The following is a 20,102-nucleotide window of genomic DNA, read 5'->3' on the forward strand; positions in this document are numbered from 1 at the left end:
ACAAATGGGGCAATGTCATTCTTTCTGATGGAGGCATAGAATTCCATTGTGTATATATACCACATTTTCTTGATTCATTCATCTACTGAGGGGCATCTGGGTTGGTTCCATATCTTAGCTATGGTAAATAATGCTGCAATAAACATAGTTGTGCTGGTAGCTTTAGTGTGGTCTTGTTTGTAAACATTAGGGTAAATGCCCAAAAGTGGGATTGCTGGGTCATAGGGGAGCTCTATGTGAAGTCTTTTGAGGAACCTCCATACTGCTTTCCAAAGTGGTTGAACAAGTTTACATTCCCACCATCAATGAAGTAAGGTTCCTTTCTGTCCACATCCCCTCCAGCATCTGTTGTTGTTAGAGTTCTTGATTTTTGCCATTCTAACTGGAGTGAGGTGATATCTCAATGTTGTTTTGATTTGCATTTCTTTTATGGCTAGGGATGTTGGACATTTCTTCATGTGTCTATTGGCCATCCTTCTTTCTTCTTCAGAGAAGCTTCTCTTTAAGTCTTTCGCCCACTTACTTATTGGGCAGTTGTTTCTTTGAGGATTTGTTGTTGGGTGGTTTAATTTTTTGAGTTCCAAGTATATTTTAGATATGAGACCCTTGTCCGTTGTATGGCTAGTAAAGATCTTCTCCCAGTCCGTGGGCTTTCTATTGATCTTGCTAGCTATGTCATTTGCCCTGCAGAAGCTCTGCAACCTTATACAATCCCATTTGTCCAACCTTTCTTTGATTTGTTGTGTTTCCGGGTCTCTATTCAGAAAATTTCGGCCTGAGCCAAGGAGACCCAGGGTTTCTCCTATTCCATCCTGTAATGTTTTCAGAGTGTCTGCTTTGAGTTCAAGGTCTTTGATCCATTTGGAGTTGATTCTGGTGCAGGGTGATATATAAGGATCTAGGTTTAGTTTTCTACATGTAGTTAACCAGTTTTGCCAGCACCATTTACTGAAGAGGCTGTCTGTCTTCCATTCTATTGTTTTAGCTCCCTTATCGAAGATTAGATGGCTATAGGTCTGTAGGTTCATTTCTGGGTTTTCAATTCTATTCCATTGGTCCTGAGGTCTGTTCTTATGCCAATACCAAGCTGTTTTGATTACTATGGCTTTATAGTAGAGTTTGAAATTTGGTATTGATATTCCTCCAGCAGTGTTCTTTCCGTTGAGGAGCGTTTTTGCTATTCGGGGTCTTTTATTGTTCCATATGAATTTTTGGATTGCCTCTTCTATTTCCTTGAAGAATGAGGGTGGAATTTTGATAGGTATTGCGTTGAATTTGTAGATAGCCTTGGGAAGTATTGCCATTTTCACGATGTTAATCTTTCCAATCCAGGAGCATGGGAGGTTTTGCCATTTTTTAAGTTCTGTGTTGATTTCCTTTTTCAAGATTTTAAAGTTTTCATCATAGAGGTCCTTCACTTCTTTAGTTAAGTTAATTCCGAGGTAATTTATTTTTTGTGGGGCTATTACAAATGGAGTTGCTTTCCTAATTTCAGCCACACTTTTCTCATTTTTGGCATACAGAAAAGCCATTGATTTTTGGGGGTTAATTTTATAACCTGCTACTTTGCCAAAGTTTTGAATCAGCTTGAGTAATTTGGGAGTGGAGTCTATGGGATTCTTTAAATACAAGATCATGTCATCTGCAAAGAGGGAGAGTTTTATTTCTTCTTTCCCTATTTGGATCCACTTTATGTCTGCATCTTGTCTTATTGCTGTAGCTAGGCATTCTAATACTAGATTGAAGAGAAGTGGAGAGAGTGGGCATCCTTGTCTTGTTCCTGAGTTAAGAGGAAATGGCTTTAGTTTTTCACCATTGAGTATAATGCTGGCTGTAGGTTTGTCATATACAGCCTTTATTGTATTGAGGAATGTTCCATGGATTCCTAATTTTTCCAAAACCTTCATCATAAAGGGGTGTTGGATCTTGTCGAATGCTTTTTCTGCGTCTATTGAGATAACCATGTGGTTCTTATTCTTGCTCCTGTTGATGTGATGAATAATATTAATTGATTTGCATATATGGAACCAGCTTTGCATCCCTGAAATGAATCCTGTTTGATCGTGGTGTATGATTTTTTGGATGAATTGTTGAAGTCGATTGGCCAAAATTTTGTTGAGAAGTTTTGCATCAATGTTCATCAAAGAAATGGGTCTATAGTTCCCTTTCTTTGATGAGTCCCTGCCTGGTTTTGGGATGAGGGTTATGATGGCTTCATAGAATGTGTTCAGTAGTGAGCTTTCTCTTTCAATTTCATTGAAGAGTTGGAGGAGTATTGGTGTGAGCTCTGCTTTGAAGGCCTTGTAAAATTCCGCTGTAAAACCATCTGGTCCTGGACTTTTCTTAGCTGGGAGGTCTCTTATTGCTGTTTCTACTTCAATGCTTGATATGGGCCTGTTAAGCTGGTTTAACTCATCTTGGTTTAGTTTTGGCATGTCAATATTTGCTAGGAAAAGGTCCATTTCTGTCAAGTTCTCAAACTTATTAGCATAAAGTTTTGAGAAGTATTCCCTTATAATGTTCTGAATCTTGGTTGTTTCCGTGGTGATGTTTCCATTCTCATCTCTGAGTTTATTAATTTGGGTGTGTTCTCTTCTTTTTCTGATAAGATTTGCTAAGGGTCTGTCAATTTTGTTAAGTTTTTCGAAGAACCAACTCTTTGTTTTGTTGATTCTTTCTATAGGTTTTTTGGATTCTAATTATTTAATTCTGATTTAATTTTGATTATTTCTTTCAGTCTACTGGATTGGGGTTTATCTTGCTGCTCTTTTTCAAGGAGGTTTAGATGTGTCATTAAATTGCTAGCTTCCGATCTCTCCAATTTGTTGATGTAGGAGCTCAGAGCTATAAACTTGCCTCTGAGTACTGCCTTTGCTGTGTCCCAGAGTAGCTGGTAATTTGTGTGCTCATTTTTGTTGAATAGCATGAACATTTGAATTTCCTTTCTAATCTCTTCCATGACCCACTCATGATTCAGCAGTGTGTTGTTCAGCCTCCATGTGAAGTCCAGTGGACTTTCTTTGGTGGCTTTTGGTGTTGAGTTCTAATTTTATTCCCTTGTGGTCAGAGAGAATGCAAGGTATAACTTCAATGTTTCTGAATTTAGACAAGTTTGCTTTGTGGCCTAAAATGTGGTCTATTTTAGAAAACGTTCCATGTGCTGCTGAGAAAAACATGTATTCTAATTCTGCTGGGTGAAATGTTCGGTAGATGTCTGTTAAGTCTAGTTGATCTATGCAGCTGTTTAGATCTGCGGTTTCTCTGTTGAGTTTTTGCCCAGTTGATCTATCTAGTGGGGAGAGTGGTGTGTTAAAATCCCCAACAATTAATGTCTTTGGATCTATATGGGATTTGAGGGAAAGTAGTGTTTCTTTGATAAATTTGGGTGCTCCATTGTTTGGCGAATAGATATTTAGAATTGTAATATCCTCCTGAAGGAGAGATCCTTTAATTAGTATGTAGCGACCTTCTTTATCTCTTCTCACGAATTTTAATTTGAAGTCTATTTTATCTGATATTAAGATTGCAACTCCCGCCAGTTTATGGGGGCCGTTTGCTTGGTAGATTTTGTTCCAGCCTTTAACATTGAAAATGTGTTTGTTTTTATGGGCAAGATGTGACTCCTGAAGGCAGCAGATAGAAGGGTCTTGTTTTTTAATCCAACTAGACAGTCTATGTCGCTTAATTGGAGAGTTCAGTCCGTTAACGTTAAGAGATAGGACTGAGAGGTATTTGGGAGTTCCTGCCATGTTATCCACCTTCTTGGGGGCTGCGAAAACTGGGTTCTTCCTTTGGTTCTTGGATTCTCAGTTTGGGTGCTGTTTCTTGGCCTTTGTTGCGGTCTTGTTGGTTTTCTATGTGTAGGACATCTTTAAGAATCTTTTGTAGGGCTGGTTTGGTGGAGATGTATTGTTTCAATTTTTCTTTGCTATAGAAGGTTTTTATTTGGCCTTCAGTTATGAAGGAGAGGTTAGCTGGGTACAGTATTCTTGGTTGATAGTTGTTTGTTTTTAGGGCATGGCATACATCATTCCAGGCTCTTCTTGCTTTGATTGTCTCTGCTGAGAAATCTGAGGTGATTCTATTTGGTTTCCCTTTATAGGTGATTACCCTTTTCTCCTTGACAGCTTTAAGGATCTTTTCCTTGGTCTGAGTTGATCCTGTATGGATTATAATGTGACGGTGGGATGTCCTATTCTGGTCTGGTCTACTTGGGGTTCTAAAAGCTTCTTGTATCTGAATAGGCCTATCTTTTTGTATGTTTGGGAAGTTCTCTGCTAGGATCCTGTTAAACAAATTTCCTAGACCATTAACTTCTGTTTCTAGGTGCTCCTCTACACCCATTATCCTTAGATTAGGCCTTCTGATGGTGTCTTCCAGGTGTTGGATAGATCTATCATACTTCTTGGACTTGTCTTGAATGGTTGTATGTTCTTTCTCTATAATATCTAGGCTGTCTTCAATCCCTGAGATTCGATCTTCTGCATGGTCTAACCTGCTGTCAAGACTCTCTACTTTGTTTTTTATCTCTTTCCCTTTTAATTGGTCAGCTTTGATGGCTTCAAGTTCTTTGTTGAAGCTCTGTTTTAGGTCTTGTATGAATTTCTTTACTTCCCTAATTTGGTGTTCAGTGTTTGTTCTCAAATCACTTTGTTGATTGGTTATGGTTTCTTTGGACTCCCTTTCCTTCTGTTGGGTTCCATTCAGCATTCCCTTTGTGGTCTCCCTGACTTCCTTCAGCTCTTTGTTAATGGATTCCATGAATGCCTTTAGTGATCTTTGTGTGTTCTCTACCTGGTCTCTCAATTCCTGAATTACTCTTTGATTAACTTCCTCCCGTTTGTGGGATTCTTGCAGTTCTCTTTCCTCCCATTTGTGGGATTCCTGCAGTTCTCTTTGAGTGTTCTCAGCCTGCTCACGCCATTCCTCCCTTTCTCTTTGAGTATTCTCAAGTTGTTCACGCAAATCCTGTATCAGTTTTTGAGTAGCTTCCTCACGCTTATGATATTCCTGTATAAACTTTTGGGATGCCTCCTCTCTCTCCCTATCACGCTCATACAGAGTCCTTTGTAAGTTGTCAAACTTCTCATTTATCATGTTTGTCACCAGTGTTTGTAGAGCTATTTGGGAACTCTCCTCTGGATTGTTCATTATCTGATCTGCCCCTGATTATCAAGATTGGGAATTGAGATACCCGGATTTGCCATTTTTCTTGTGTTTTTCCAGCTTACTCTGCCCATTTGAGATGAAAATAGCACCAGTTTTGTGCTAGAACACTATCTTAAGGCAACCATCAACCAACGTTTGCATTTATACAGTCAATAGTCTACAGATACAATCTAGTTCAACAGATACATCTATTCAACATCAAAAAACTATATGTTAATGGGCTTAGAACCGCAGAGAAGAATTTGGAAAACCAGAAATTTTTAGGGTTAGGGAGAGATGTGGGTAAAAATTAGGAATAGATTGGTGTGGGGAGGCACAGGGAGAGTTAACTATGTCCTAATCTCAATGCAGGAAATAGGTTGGGTAGGATGCAAGTAGAGAGGGAGAGAAAAAGAAGAAAGGGAAAGGGAAATGAAAAGAGACCAGAAAAAAAATTAGAAACGTAAAAATTAATATAGTTATGGAGATTGAAAGACCATCTATTTAGGGAGGAATGTGAATATAATGAGAAAACAGGAGGGAGATAGAGGAGATGTGAAAAACTTAAAAAATGCTTAAAATATTATATAGGTATAAAGAGATAGTACTGCTATTAAGGAATTTAAGTCTCAGAGGTTTTGGATTGAGTAATACATTTGTGGATTAAGTGTGTACACAATGGGGGATAGGGTCTACTAGTTAACTATGGGTTTATCTGAGGATGTGCAGGACAAGAGTTAAGTCACATACAGAAGAACAAAAGAAAGGAAAAGGTGAAAAGGATAAGAAAGGGAGGGAAAAAAAGATCAGAAGTTCAGTAGAGCTAGACAAAAAACAAAAAGATAATTAAGAAAGAAAGAAAAAGAGAGAGAAGACAAGAAAAGAAAGGAAAACGTACATTCACGTATTCCTAAAATAAAAATTATAAGAGGGAAAAAAAAAGTTACTGGAAAACAATTATTTTTTCAAAAAAGGCAAAAATTAAAGATTAATAAAAGTTTTAGAAAAGGAAAAAAAATTTATATATATAAGGTACCAAAAAAAAAGAAAAAGAAAAGAAAAAAGAAAAGAAGAAAAAAAAGTTCTTTAATTTTTTATTTTTTTTTTATTTTTTGGGGAGGGGTGGGAAGAATCCTGTATCTCCCTTTTGTCTGTAACCAGCCTCTTGTTGGAGTCTCTGGTCAGCTTGAGGTCCTGTGGCTTGATTGGTTTCTTGAGTCAGTTTGTTCAAACAGGCAGAAAAATGCTCTGCTTTACCCAAGATTTTGAGATCCCCCTCCCAGGTTAGTTTACTGGGAGGGTGATCTGCTTTGAGAATCACAAAAGAGGGGTGATGAGGCTAGGTTCTGGTAGAGTTGAGGCCTTTCAACAAACAGTAGCTTTTCCCTGGGGCTATTTTGTGAAAAATTCACAGAGCCCACCCTGGAGCCATTCTCAGGGTTTCTGTTTTTCAATTGATTGTGGAGGCTGCTAGAGGGAGGGGCAGCCTCTGGCTCTGGTTACCCAGTGAGGAAAGCCACTCCAATGGCTGGTGCCTGAGCTGGGTGACTTTTCCCTGGATGGAGCTGAGTCTGGCAGGTCACTTTGCCGTTAAGTTCTTGTGACCTGTTATATGAGTCGTTTTATTCCAAGGCCTGAGTTGGAGCTAGCAGCTCCTCCGAGCTCCGGTATCCAAGATGGAGATCACCGGTACTGGGGAGGAGGGGTGGCCTTCCCTCCTCTGCTCCCAGAGAAGGAGTGAGGATGTCAGGCTTCTACTCACACCGAGTCTTGGATCCTGGGTCGTCTCTGGTCTGCAAACTGCAGGATGAAGATGTCCACTCCTTGTCGGTTCTTGCTGGTGTTGAGTAGAATCCTCTCACCCACTGCGTCTGGCTCCTTCATCCCGGACTCTCTGTGTGAGCGCTCAGGTATGGCCACGGCGGCGGTCGCCGCCGCGACCCTGCCGCCGCCGCCGCGGCTGCTGGCAGGCGCTCAGATGTGTCTCCTTGTCTTGGCTTCCCCTCTCTTGTCTAACTCTCTGTCCTGTGATGGCACACTTGGTGTGATTCTCTGGCTTAGGACTGTTCACTGGAACTCTAAACCTGCTTTCTATGCGAGAGCTTGTTCAGATTCCAGCTTCTCCTCCGCCATCTTCCCGGAACTCCTCACTGATTTTTTTTTTGTCTGTCCTGAAGCTTGAACTATGGGCCCGGGCACTGTCCCTCAGCTCTTCAGCTCAAGGCAGGCACTCTATCACTTGAGCCATAGTTGCCACTTCCAGTTTTCTGGTGAGATGAGTCTCATGAACTTTCCTGCCTCGGCTGGCTTTGAACCATGCTCCTCAGATCTCAGCCTGCAGAGTTGCTAGGATTATAGGCATGAGCCCCCAGGCCTCTGCTTCTTTCACTGATTTTTTTTACGTTGTTCATTTAACCTCCTTTTTTTTTCATTTTTACCCTTATTTGTGTGTGTGTGTGTGTGTGTGTGTGTGTGTGTGTGTGTTTATGTGTGTGCCTGTCCTAGGGCTTGAACTCAGTGCCTGGCACTGTTGCTAAGCTTCTTTAGCTCCAGACTAGTGTGCTACCACTTGAGCCACAGTTCTGCTTTGTAAATTCTGGGGATAGTTTATTGAAAATGAGCCTTGTGGGGCTGGGAAGGTGGCTCAGTGGTACAGCTCTTGCCTTGCATGCGTGAGGCCCTGGGTTTGATTCCACAGCACCACATAAGCAAAAAGAAAAAAGCCAGAAGTGGCGCCATGGCTCAAGTGGTAGAGCACTAGCTTTGAGCTGAAGAGCTGAGGGACAGAGCCCAGGCCTAGAGTTCAGGCTCCACAACAGGAACCAAAAAATAAAAAAATAAAAAAAAAATAGAAAATGAGCCTGGTGGACTTTTCTGCTGACTTTGAACCATAATCCTCAGATCTGAGCTTCTGGAGTAGCTCTGATTAGTGGTGAGCAGCCATCAGTGGCAGGCTGGCTCTATCCTGATTTTTATGATTATCTCTCTATCCACTGTTCTGGGTTTGCTTTTAGACTGTGCTTTATTGTTGATGACATTTGAAACACCTGACTTTTTTCATGCCAGGCCCAGATAGCTGTAAATTCCCTCAGAGAAGCTTTTGCTGCATCCCAGATGTTCTGGAAAGTTGTGGTATGGCTTTGATTTTTGATTTTGTAAACTTGTTCCTTCATTTGATCCTTAAGTCTTATGACTGACTTTGGGCTCGACAGCCTATCACTTGATGAGAGGGGGGTCGTAAGCCAACATTCTAACTTGGTCTGGACTTACTGGTCCATGGCATCCAGTAGTACTAGTTCATGAAACCGGGGCAGCAGTAGGCATCTATGTGCTGGCTCACTGTCAGCAGAGGGTGACAGTCTTTATCTCATCAACCTAGCTTGGGTTTGATGTCTCTCCTGCTCTCGTGGGACAAGCAACTGGGGCTCCCTTTCAGGTCAGTTCCCATTTGCTTGGGACAGTTTTCCACCCTGAACTTTCAGTTTTCAGGCTTGGCTGGTGAAGTGTCATCTCTATGCAGTGTTGGTTTATAACTGGGCCAGGCCAGCTCTCCCTCCTAGCTGACAGGCACAAGGTAGAGCTGAGTCACTGCTTTACAGTTCAGGCAGGTATATACAGATCCAGAAAATACTGTCAGCTTTATGTTGTATATCAATTTCCCACCACCAAATAGCTCCAAATTTTTAATATACTTTCTATTGCCGTCTACTCCTTTCTATCTTGTATATTTGTCTGTTCTCCTAAAAAACAGCTTTCCATGAAGAACAAAGCATGGCAACTGCAGGAAAATGGATGGAACTGGAATTCATCATACATCTTGGGAAGGAAAACAGGCCAGACAAGAAATGTAAATCTGTTTTTCTCTGGTAGAATCCAGACATTAAAAGACAAAAATCTAGCCTCATGCCAATGGCTCACTATTGTCATCCTAGCTACTCAGAAGGCTGATATATGAGGATCATGGTTCAAAGCCAGCCAGGGCAGGAAAGTCCATGACACTCTTATCTCCAATAAACCACCAGAAAACCAGAAGTGAGACTGTGGCTCAGGTGGTAGAGCACTCGCCCTCAGCTGAAGAGCTGAGGCACAGCAACCAGGACCAGAGTTCAATCCACATGAGAAACCAAAAAAAAAAAAAAAAGATATAAAGCTCATAGTGATGTCCTCAACCACAGGGGCCTTGGGCATGCTTGAGGTACCCAGTGCGAAACTCAGGCTTTGAGACAGTGCTATGTGCTCATCAAAAAAATGGTTGATTTTCCCAGGGTAGGGGTGTGGCTCAGTGAACAGTAAGAGGACTTGAGCAGTAGGAGGATGTGAATAATAGGAGGATGTGAACAGTAGGGCCTCCAAAGGCAGCCCGGGTCCTTAGCCAGCTCTGCCACAGCAGGCAGCATGCCTAGGGGTCAGGACACTCAGCGTGACTGCTTAGGACTAAGTGTCCTCACAGAAAAGGGCAGAGACCAAGGCCCCAGGACCCTCCCCCCAACTCCCACTAAGACCTGAGGTCCGACTGTTTCTACACCTTTATTTTTTTGTGAAAAGAGGGAAAAAAGGAATAAAATATAAACAATACAGTTGACACAAATAAACCACCTGGGGGGGTTGGGTGGCGGGAAGGGGAGAGAGGTGGGAGGCAGGTGGGGATGGGGTCCCCATGTCAGCAACAAGAGGCAGTGACCCGGATTCTCGATTCTCTCCCTACAGGGCAGGAGTGCCGCCTTCCTCCTGGCTGCTGTCCATCCCACTGCATGTCCCTCAGCCTTTGGGAGGGGGCCGGGTGCCATCTCCCCAGGCAGCTCAGGGAACGTGCGTGGGGCCAGGTCTGGGATCAAGCCAAGCACAGGGAGGGCTGTCAGGGACACACTGGCTCCGTGAGGGAGAATCTCAGAGAGGGCTAAGCCGAGGGTGGGCCAGAGGCTGGCACTGAAGGCCCAAGCACTGGCTCTTCTTCCAGTATCAGGAAAGAGACAGAACTGGAGGAACAGGAATGGGCCGGCTCAGAAGTCCAGCGTGGCCCTCTTGCGCCCCTGCCCAGGCTGCACCACCCTCTCCCCATCCAACTGCCTGTCTGGCCCCCTATCCCCTGCCTGGCACTGCCACCCTCTGGCCCTCCCGGGCCCCTGTCCGGGCACCACCACCCCTCCTACCTGCCATCGCCCGCCAACCCCCAACTCACCCTGGTCAAGGCCTCCTGGGCAAAGTACTTGACGGCCACATCCTGGTCCTGGGTCAGCTTCTCCAGGACTGGCTTGACCTCGCTCTTCAGGGTGCTGGAAGCAGAGGGGAAAGGGCCGGACATGAAGCTGATGGGTCCCAGAGCTGGGAACTCAGTTCAGGCCTGGCCACCCCCTGGGGAATTACAACTTGCATCTCCAGATGACTAGCGATGCTGAGCCATCCTTCCCCTCCCTTCCCTTCACATCCCCCTCCCCAGAAGGCTCACCACAGCCACTGCTGACTCCTCAGTCTACAGTGAAGCCGACACTGGGAGGAAGCAGCAGGCAGCAGTGGCAGCTGAACACAGTGGTGCACATCTGGAATCCCAGCCACTGAGGAAGCCCTAGCAATAGCTAGGCGTGGTGGCAGCCGTTATTCTAGCGGTGTGAGCAGCATGCACAGACCAGGCAGCCTGGGCCACACATGCACTCTGTGAAATATAACAAAGGCAAAAAGTGCTGGGGGCATGGCTCAAGTGGTAGAATGCTTGCCTAGCGAGGTCAACCCTCAGTATAACCACAAAGGAAGAAACAGTGTAGCTGGAGAGGAGCATAAGGAGAGCGAGTCCCAGCTCACCTGTTGTGGAGGATGGGCCTGATCTTCTGCAGGGACTTGGCCACATTGAAGCGGACGTTGGCGGTGGGGTCCCCAGCCAAGTGCACAACGGTGGGCAGCATGTGCTTGGTGGTGATGTCCTGCCTGCACACCTCCGACAGAACCTGGCCAAGCATGGGCACACGATCAGTACAGGCAGCGCCTGGCACCTGGGTCCGGGTGGCGAGGCTACACCAATCCTCACCGGCATGGAAATGGTGTGCACAACTGAGAACACCTCTCCGCGACTATGATTTACAACGAGTTCAACTCTGAACACCCAGCCAACAATGTGTCTCACACCAGCTCACCCACACCCAGGCCAAGGGTGCCGGAGGCCTGGAGCCCGCCCAGCTCCAGAAGTGTACTGCTGGCCCTGGCCTCCATCCTCTCCACTCCCAAGCTTGGTTTCACGGTGGGGCTGGCCGTGCCCCTCCCCTGGCAAGCTGGCACCTGGGTGCAGGTGTGGTGCGGGCCACACTTATGTTTATGCAGAAAAGGGTGGTCATGCAGTGCAGGTAGTTGGGGTGTCCAGAGATAGCCAGCATCATGGGGATCATGGTGGCATGTGCCCACTCCTTCCCAAACTTCTCCATCAGCTTCTTGAGGTTGCTGGTGGCTGCCTCACGGATGGCATAGACTGCAAGGGTGACAGGAAGTCCATGGGGGAGTTTTAGAGTGGGTCATGGCTCAGTGCCAGCCTTCCCCAGGGTTCCAACAGTGGGGGGCAGGACACAGACAGAACAGCTGCATGGCCCCACCCACTGGCTGCCAGCTCCTTCTGGCAGGACTCACCATGGTCCACCAGCCATGCCATGCACAAAGATTTGAGTTTCCCGTCAAAGAATTCCACTCCCTGCCATAGGAGAGGGGGTGAGGGAGTCTGGCCTGCCTCCTCTCCCCTCCCCACCATACCGGGCATGCCCTGGATCATGCACCATCTGCCCAGCAAGCAGGGGCATGTACTCGATGATGGCCAGCCGCACCCGCCACTTGGCATCCTCGGCTAGCTCCACGATGGCGAGGAGCAGTGACTAGGACAGCTGCCAGATGTTGATCACCTTGTTCACGCAGTCCAGGTTGGAGATGATGTTCAGCCGCAACTCCGGGCAACGCAGAGGATGGGGCTCCAGTGATGCCTGGCCCAAGGCGGCCCAGAATGGAGGGAGGGGAGTGCCACCCCACAGCAACACTCTACAGACCTGCCATCTCCCCAGGGCCACTGCCCAGCCCCAACCTGTCCCCAGGGACACAGTGACAAGACCACATACAGAGCCACACTTAAGTGATGGATGCTTGGGCATCATATGACACCTGCAGTCATTCTGAGAGAACTTGCAGGAATCATGAGGAAAAATAACACAATGGGAGAAGAAAGGTGAGCCCCAGCTCTGCCCAGGACAGCTGTGTCAGGACCCAATTGAGGCTGGAGCCAGGAGGGCGGAGTCATGGCACTTGGCCCACCAGTACTGAGACTTGCCCCTTTCATTCCTGTCACCTCAACTCCCTCCACTGACATGAGATCCACCAGAGCACAGCCCTGCCTCCAGGGCAAGCCTCATCCATGCCATGCTTCCACTATCCAGCAGGGCCGGGGCAAACACAGCAGGTGCTCCATGACAGAAAGGGTTTGAACTGCTTCTGCCTCCCAGATTGTGAGCTCTGATCAACCCCACACATACATGCTTACCCATCACACATCGACTCATCACTCAGCTCAGAAGCCCCCCCGCTGGACTCCATGATAGCCATCAATCACCTTGGCAGGGGGCTAGGGGAGGGGAGATTCACTTAGTCCCTCAGCTGGGCCAGGAAGAGGAGCAGGAGGTGCTCGAGGGTGTTGTCTTTGCCCAGGATGGGAGAGAGGCCCATGATGACGGAGGCAGGGCTGACTTCACCTATTGGTTGGCATCTGACACCAGTTCCTTTGAGGGAGAAGGGAGGGAGGCCCCAGGTGACCTGCTTCAGCCTTCTCTGCACATGATTGACAGGGGGCATGAATGTGGGTTGCAGGGTCCATGCCTCCATCTCCTTGGCTGCAGCCTGTGACCCAGGTGCCTGGGGCATTTCCACAGCCTGTTCTGTGCCCTCTTTCCTGTCCAGCTGACTCCCTCCGCCAAACCAGTTACCTTGATGCACGGTAAGATCTGGGTCATGATCACGATCTCCAGACAATCTGCGGAGAGGTTCTTGCAGAACTCTGCAGAACAGGGTGAGTGATGAGATGGAGCCCACTGCACCTCCACCCTAGCCCCCCTCCTTATGCATGGGCCATGGGCACCCACCTTTCACTTTGTGGGAGGCCACGGCCCTCACCTCGGCCTCACAGTCCTTCATCAGGTTCTGGAAGGCGGGCACCAGGTCTGTCTTGGTGATCTCAGGCCCCACTGCTTTCTGGAGCTGGAAACCCAGAACCAGGAAGAGGTGGGGTGTGTGGAGTGAATGGGGGTCTGGCAGCCTCTCTCAGCTATTGAGGCCAAAATCTAGGTGGAAGCTGTGCAGGTGTGGAGATGGGGCAGGCTGCTCTTCCCAGAGCCAGCCCTCGTCTCCAGCAGCATGCGCCAAAACCACAGACCTTAGTTCACATTATCCCAAGTGGGGCTTTCTGTGACCTGATCCACAAACATGCCAGCGATGCAGAGTCTCCTGCTTTTACATTTATACTAAAATATAGTGTGCTGAGTCACTAAATGGGCACGGGAGCTAAGGAGAGACTCTTCAGAAGAGGGAAGAATGGCAAAGAAACACATGAGGAAATGCTCATCATCTCTGGGCAGCACAACAACCCTGAGATTCCATCTTAATCCAGTTAGATTGGCCAGCATTGTGAATTCGAACAAATGCTGGTGGGGATGTGGAGAAAAGGAGACCTACTGTGCAGCTGGTAGGAATGTGAACTAGTGCAGCCACTCAGCACAGCAGTCTGCAGGTTCCTCCAAATACTACACACAGTCTTTCCCTCCCACCCACTCCTGGGCAACTACACTGAGCATCATGACAAGGACACCTGCACACCCATGTTCACTGCCACAGTACTCACAATAGCCAAGATATGGAAACAGCCCAGATGCCCCACAGTAGATGAGTGGACCCACAAAACGTGAACAATGGTACTTTACACAGTCATTAGGAAGAATAAAATAATGGCATTTGCAAGGAAATGGATGGAACTAGAACAAATCCTGAGAAGTGAGGCAAGTCAAGACTGGAGATAAATGGTGCACGTTCTCTCTGATATAAGGAAGTTAGATCTAAAATGCACTGGGATATGACAAATGCCACAGGATTCCAGAGACTCACACACAGTGAGACCAAAGGAGAGTAGTTTTAGGAGAGAATCACAAAGGCCCAATGCCTAAGCGTCTCTTCATATTTATATAAAATATATAAAACAAAACCCAAGATGTGGAAACAAAATACACATACATTTTTTGGTTTTAGCTTTTGATACTTCTGTGTTCTTTATCTGATAAAGAGTCTGTTCTCATGTTATCACTGAGAGGGTACAGGGAGGGAAAAAGGATAGAAAGAAAAGTGCATCCATGGAGCTCACAGGACACCGATGAATGTGAACTGCACAACTCGTGGGTAGAGATGGGAGGGAGGGGCTGGGAGGGAATGAGAGAACAGCGGACACTCACTGTACAAAAGGAAATGTCCTCATTCTCTGACTCATGCATGCCATTGTAATCCTTCTGTATATCCCTTCTATAATAACAGTACACATGTACAAAATGGGCTGTGCACAGCAGCTCACACCTACAATCTAGCTAGCTGTACAGGAGGCAGAGTTAGAGAAATGGAGTCCAAGGTTAGCTTAGGCAAAGGTGGAGATCCTAGCTGAAAAATAAATCCAAAGTGTAGGGTGTGCCTCAAGAAGGGGGCACCTGCCCAGCGAGCACAAGACCCCAGTTCACAGCCCCAGTTACCAGTATGAACACAGGTCTGGATGAATGTGTGCCTAGTGACTCTGCCTTTTCTTGGTTGCCAGAGATGCCTTACACTTGCTCCTGACCATCGCTTGCTCCGGACCACCACCAGAGCCGATGGGACCACACTCAGGGAACACACAAGGGTAGCCCCCCAAGGGCCTCATGCTCTTTTACCAGTGTAAGTGGTATGGAGTGCGAGTGGGCAGTCCTGTTTCTACCTCAGCTCCTTGTCTGTCTGTAGCTTCTACTCCTGGGCAGGACAAGAGTCTCCCTTGGAGCTCAGGACAGAGAGCTTCACTTTCCCACCTTTCCAGGTCCTTGCCGTGTACAAAGCAGGGCGAGTGACAGCTTCCCAGTGTGATTGTGCCCCCCTGACCCTGCCAAGATCCAGCCCTGGCTTCTCTGCCCAGGGACGTCAGGCTGCCCGCTTCCATGCAGGACAGACACGCGTCCCTCTTCCCTTCAGCCTTGGCCCTGCATGTGCACTGCAGGCCTCACGCACCTCAGTGAACTTGTCGGCCACCATGGAGCGGACATGCCAGGACCTGTCCTCGGCCACCTGGCGCAGTGTGGGCATCACCAGGGCCCCCAGGTCCTCCTGGGGCAGGAGCTGGGCAATGTTCACACTCACCTCCACCGCCAGCAGCCACCCAGAGACCTGGGGAGCAGAAGGAGTGCTGAGTGTCCATGGTGCATAAGGGCAGAGGGCCCAGTGGCAGAATGGGGGAGGGGGAAAAGGGGGGAGGAGGAAGGGTGGAGCAGGGACCCACCTGTTCATCAGAGGCTAGGTTGGAGAACATGGGGATGATCTCACTCTTGACGTTGTCCAGCTCTAGGACCTTGGCGAACTCCCCCAGCTTGGAAGATGCGGCCCGTCCCACCATGGGGGTGTCATCTGAACAGAGGTTTTGTAAGTACCTGAGGATCTAGACTGGCGCTGGGCAGGAAGAATTCAAGGAGCCAGGAGAGATCAGAGGGTGTGGACCCTTGGGTGCCATGGTTGTTTCCCAGGGCATAGGAGGCTTCACTCAGGATAGGAGGAAGAGTAGGAGGGGGGCCTTTGGCCAGGGCAGACAAGGGAGCAGCAGGTACGGTTACTGCGCATTCATACTCACATGGGAGGGGGAGGGGACTGCCACTGAGGCCCAGCAGGTGAGCTGACCTGAGGGGACAGGACAGGGGCAATTGGGCAGGTGGTGGCAATGGAGCCCCGGACTCACTGGTAGAGCTCTCCTTTCACAGCGCTGGACACTCACAGGTAGCAGAGGGAGAAGAGGCCGCAGGCCAAGGTGTGGGAAGTGAACCAGTTGCCCCCCGCCAGCCATTTCACCAGGGGCATGAAATGGGCTTCGAGGTCAGAGGGCAAGTGCTCATGGGAGATGGCCCGCAAGGACTCCACCGCGTTGTCCCTCACCACTGTCTCCTCCACCGTGGCCAGGGACTCCAGTAGGGGCTGCAGGGGCGGGGGAGGGGCGGGTGGCACTGATGCTCTGCTCAGTCCTCCAGCCTTGAGGCCATCCCCCTAGACAGCACCCAGCCCCCCTACCAACCCTGCTCCATGGCTCCTGTCTCTGCTCCAGGGATGAGAACAAGGACCCCGCATGCCACTCACCAACAGGCAGTGCACGTACTCTGGGCTCCCCACCAGGCCGGTAAAGGTTCCCAGCTGCTCAGCCAGGGCCAGAAGGACCTCAATCTCAGCATAGATGGTGTCTATAGGGGCAGGGCATTCCCATCACAGCCCACCCTGGGACCCTGGCACCCTGGGATCCCGGTCCCAAGATCACAGGCTTGCTGTCAGTACCCACAGTTTTCCCATATGGCCAGCACAGAGAACAAGATAGGAGCTGGGGATGGGTGGGGGCGCACTGAGTGACAGGACCACTCTACACCCCTCAGGGAGGGGAGACTGAGTCCCATCCTGTGCAACACTGTGGCAAGCAGATTTCCTGTTCAGGTCAGCTCACACTCTCAGCACTGTTCTCTGCCAAAAATCCTTTTCTATCTGTTCAGACTCGGTTCAGCTACTGCCTCCTGGAGACTTTGCAGGCTGGCCCCTTCGCCCAGGCTGCCCCCAAACACCGGCCCCTGTGCCCGGCTCCCACCCAAAGACAGGGTCAAGCCCAACCACAGTCTCAGGCCTCAGGCCTGGGCAGGGCAGGCCAGGACACCGGCGATCTCTGGGATTCTTCCTTTCTGACCTAGGACTCACCACAAGAAGCGCAGCACCCAGGGCTCAGAGCACCACCTCCAGAACCCTGAAACTACACTGCTGTCCTTTAAGATGCGAGCCTGGCATTTTGCCCTACCCCACGATCATGCTGCAGTAATCGCTTACAAAACCAATCCTGCATGTTCTGCTGGCGTGAGGCTGAGGCTTCTGCTTTTCTGTCTGGACAGCACCACCTTTTCCCAACGGACATGGCACCTGCCACATGCAACTGGAGATGCTCCCAGGCAGCAAGTCCAAAGAAGGGACCTTACATCCCTTGGAGCTCTGAGCCCCATGTGTCTAGATACCTGGCAGCTCTTGGTCTGAAGCTTCCACATTCCCCCCATCCCAAGCCCAAATTCTTTCCACCCATGCAGGCAGAACATTGTCTGATGAGACTGTCCTCCCAGCTGACACTTAGGTGTTAAACGGACTGAACGCTCTCCATGTCTCTAGTACGAGTCACACGACTGTGTCCACCTGGCAGAGCCCGAAGCAGGTCTCAGGCTGGGAGTCTCACTCCGGGTCTGCGGCTGCTTTCCAGCAGACTTTCAAGAGGACATCCTGCCTCCACCTTTCTCTTCCTCAGCCTTCCCCTCAACACAGTCTTGCAGTACATAAAGCTTGTCTACCTGCCCCTCAGCCTCTGTACCCCATCATCTAGGGCCTCTGCCAAGGGCTTCGCTTATTAAGCAGAAGCCATCTCCAGGCATCCCCACTGCACTGGGCCCCACGAGTACCCACCTGTAAGGAAGGGGAGGAGTTCACTTCAAGTCCTTTCCACTCCAAGGGCGAAGGCCATGGTGGACAGCTTCTTGATGCTGTTGAGGTGAAGCTGAGGAGAGAACAAGGAGGGAGAATGTCAGTAATCCCAGACTCAAGAGAGCTCCACAGTGCTGGGAGCAGACGATCCGCACACCCACCATGCCCTCCTCTGACCTGGAGCTCACAGTTCAATAGAAACAGTGCACTTTCCGAGTTCACTTAAGGTCAGACACGCTGCCCACCACTGGCTACTACACCACATACTCCACTTAGTAGCAGCCACAGCCTAGCATGCACGAATGCATGCTCTGGGCCAGGCCCTAGACAAGGCACACACACCTGCGACCTCACTGAACCCTCAAAGCAATTGACGCTCACAGCGTCAATCCTGTGAGGCACAGCATAAGGCAGAACCTCTGGCTAGCTCACAGAAGTAAGAGGATGGCTGGCGGAGCAGGCATTTAAACACAAGACTTGTGGCTAATGGTGATGATGAGAGAACAAACAATAGCATAGTATTACTACAAAAACAAAAGTCAGGTATGCTGATGCACACCTGTAATCCCAGTACTCAGTGGACTGATGTGGAAGATTTGTGACTTCAAAACCATAGTAAAATCTTTTCTCAAAATAACAATGACAACAGAGGGGCAACCTCAGCCTTGTTGTGGGCAACACCATGGGTGAATGGGAACCTGAGACTGTACAAGTGGTTCTGGGTGCCCAGTTTCTGGCTCATTAACTCCCTCTGGAATGCAGGCCATACAACCTGAGCTTTGTTTCAGAAGAGGGCCATGGTAATTACTGTGCCCATTGTTTCCATCTCAGAGCCATCGCAGCAGAATCCTGACCAGTGTCTGATGGTACATCCCAAGACACATTACGGAATGGGTTCAGCCCCACGTGACAACAGGAGGGCCACAGGGTGCAGGTGGAGCCACTGCTAGGCTCCCAGCCTGGCCTTGTCAGCACCCTGTCACACCCTTTCTGCTTGATCACACTTTGACACAGTCTTCCCCATCCAATGAAGTCTGCATAAAAAAAAAGAACAAAACGAGAGGTTTTGGAGAGCTTCCAGAGAGCTGAAGATGTGAGGGTCTGTGGAGTGTAGGGAGTGTAGGCAAGACACTCGGCTCCCGAGGCATTGCCATACACATCTTTTCAGTAGCATCCTTTATGGTGAACCCATGAGGATTTGTCCCTGGTCCTGATTCCTATGAGCTGATCAGCTGCATGTGGGGGCAGAGTCAGAAACACAGCAAGCAACCTGGGCCTTCACATCTGCAGCAGGGGAATTAGGGTGAGAACTGAACCAAATTAGAAGGGCCGGGCTGTGTCTGCTGTTGCATAAGGAAATGCTCTGGTGGTAGAGCACCAGCCAGTGAGCAAAAGCATCAGATACCCAGTTGAAGTTCTAATCTCAGATAAAAAAAAGAAAGAAAAAAAGGAAATGCTTGCTTTCTACTGGGGAGAAATGATCCCACTTTTCAGGGCCAAAACTTTTCTGTGGACTGTGCTGGAAATGTGGAGAAAAATCAGGGAATTTTGTTTGTCTTTACACATGGGCTGTGAGCTAGTTCCCAGTCCCGAGACTGTGTTAGTGAACAGGAAAGTAGTGTATATTGGTGAGTGTTTCCACATCCCATGTTAAGTTTACTCTGAATTGAGGGTCGGTCCTAGAGCCAACCACAGTGTCCTCCTAAGCACCCCTAAGTCTTCTCCTAAGCTGGAGAAGACTCAGTACACAGAGGGCAGTCTGGGAACAGAGGCAGGGGGAGGCTGAGGATACACCCATAAGCCCAAGAAAATCAAGAACCATAACTGGGCCTGAAGTGTGGAGAGGAGCTCAGAGTGAATCCCCATAGTATCTGTGAATGTAAGCCACTGGGTGAGGCTATTTCCCAGCAGCCCCAGAGAATAGGAGCATCAAATTCTCGTCGTGTGTTCACATGAGGAGAGAAGCAGCAGGGAGACCCTCCCTCCTCTGAGGAAACCAGGCTGGGAGCAAGGGACACCCGCCTAGGCCAGCCTGTGTATACAGGGTCCTAACCCCAAAGCTCCAATTGCGACCACTGCAGTGGACTGCAAACCCTCCCTGTGTGCTTCTCCTGCCTAGCTCCAGTGCATGGAAAACAATGACATCACATGCGCTGAGTGCAGTGACATCGCTGAGACCAGCTAACCCTGGTAGGCCCAGAAGGCCTCCTCCCCCAGGGCATGGCAGACCAGGA

General features: G+C 48.7%; 1 pseudogene; it reads right to left on the reverse strand.

Annotated features, from left to right (window-relative positions):
- The window catches only part of LOC122125516, a 60,489-nt pseudogene that overhangs the window by 22,031 nt on the left and 18,356 nt on the right, over positions 1 to 20,102 (reverse strand).

Source organism: Dipodomys spectabilis, unplaced genomic scaffold (assembly GCF_019054845.1).
Source record: "Dipodomys spectabilis isolate Male_0828 unplaced genomic scaffold, ASM1905484v1 ptg000266l, whole genome shotgun sequence".
In the NCBI taxonomy this organism is placed as follows: domain Eukaryota; kingdom Metazoa; phylum Chordata; class Mammalia; order Rodentia; family Heteromyidae; genus Dipodomys; species Dipodomys spectabilis.